The sequence below is a fragment of the Camelina sativa genome, chromosome 9 (assembly GCF_000633955.1).
Source record: "Camelina sativa cultivar DH55 chromosome 9, Cs, whole genome shotgun sequence".
In the NCBI taxonomy this organism is placed as follows: Eukaryota; Viridiplantae; Streptophyta; class Magnoliopsida; order Brassicales; family Brassicaceae; genus Camelina; species Camelina sativa.
In genome coordinates, this window is record NC_025693.1 from 5,786,920 (window position 1) to 5,788,890 (window position 1,971).

Sequence of the window (1,971 nt, forward strand, 5' to 3'; positions counted from 1 at the left end):
CCCCCCCTTAGTTCATTGTGGTTGGCTCTAGTTTGAGCCAATGCGCTTTTTTGGGAGTTTTCGGCTTGGGTCATCTACGGAATGTCGTGCTAGGGTTTTTTGTTCTCGAGGAAGGAGAGATCAAAGTGTCACGCCTCGAGAGTCGTGCTGTTTCGCCAATCGTTGCCTCGCAAATTTCTCTCTCCTCTACCTATAAAAGGAGGTTCCTTTGGTGCTTTCCTCACTTCTTCTCCAACCGCAAAAGTCGAGGTAACCCCCTATTTCCTTAGTTAGTTTTTTTTAGCCTTTAGTCTCTCATATTAGTAGTGCCCGATTGGGTTGTTGTTGTAACTACCGACCTCAGTTTTAATGTCAAACTCGTACAAGGATTACTTAAAGGAGCAATCGTCTCCTAGTTCTTCTAGGGCTAGCCCGTCTCGTCAAGCCTTTGATCTGACTGATTCTAGGCGGAATCATCTAGGCTTATTAGACAGCCTAAAAGAGTGCGGCGGAGGAATCCTTCTCTCGAGTTTAGGGTCGATCCAGAGTCCTCTTCGTCTTCCGACACACCTGCCGAGATGGAAACGGCCGGATCTATTCCTGATCAAGATGGCCCTTCTGATTCTCCCTGCTCTCTTGATGAAGCAGGTTCCATCAATTCTCCTAACAACGCTTCGCTTGGTGGCAAGGTTGAAGGTTATGAATGTACTAATGATCCCGACGCTCCTTTCGACTTTGGGCCAATGCTCTGTGATTTCGAGTGGTTTTGGACCATGACAGTTTTTTTATAGTTGTCCCAGCATGTTTCTGTTGTTTGTCCGAAATCTGACGAGCGCGAGTTCAAGTGTCCGGATGGATATATTAGCTTGTACGAGCCTTACTTTACGAAAGGAGATCTTCATTTTCCGATTTCGGCTTCCTAATGGACTACTGTTGGCGTCTTCAAATAGCAATTACTCAGCTTACTTTCCACACAATTCGTAATATGATGCGCTTTACCAAGCAACAGGGTTTTAATGGTATCTGGTATGCCAGTTCGATTCCTGGATATAAGTTAGTGGACCATCTGCCGTCGAAAACCCATACTTTGTTGAATAAGTACTTTTATGCTAAGGTCGACGATGCCCTGATAGAGGATACGTCTTTAGGCTTTAAAACTGAGTGGAATTTGTCCCCTAGTAGTTTCTTGGGTAGACCCTGATTTCTTTGAGGTTCATGACTTGCTAATGAGGCAGACGGTTCTTGATCGGAGGAACATTCCTCAGCTGGACCAGACTACAGGCAGGAAACCATCGAAAGGTACTGTTCTAGCTCGTTTTATTTCCGATCAGCCTATTTTGTTTTATCTTTTCTTTGCGCACGGTACTGGCTCATGCTCGCAGGACGTGCGAATCGCATAAACATGGTTAAGGTGAGCGTTCCCAAATACTCAGGTAAGCCCGCCTCCTAGAAGAGGGAGCTCGCGGAAGAGAAGGAGCTCCAGCTGGCCTTGAAAAAGAGTCTGGTTGACCATTCATCTACTCAGAGCTCTCGTGCTGCGGGTGTTTCAGATAGTCGAGCTTCTGACGATAAGTCTTCCCGTGACAGGGGGAAGGCTGGTGATGCTGCAAGACGAGATAAGGACATTGTCTCGATCGATCTTACAGCCGAGAAGGGCCACTTGTCTTCAAGGAATCCGCCTGACTCAATAGGGGATTCTGGCAAGCGCAAGGAAGTTCCGTCCAGTTATGATGGTCTGGCTATGTTCAAAAGGCTGAGAACTTCTTCGTCGGACCCGAAAGATAAGGGTGCTCAGTCTTCTCATTCTGTCCTCTTTCGCTATATGAAGGATACTCCTTTCCTGTCTGACAAGAAGGAATGTGACGCCCTTATCCGCGAGATATCCAAGGTGTCGGGTGACTAACCCGAAGAAGAGTTGAGAGAGGCAGACGCATTCGATGAGTGGGCTCGGAAAGATCTTCAGGTCTCCGCCTCTGCTCTTTTTTTTTTTTT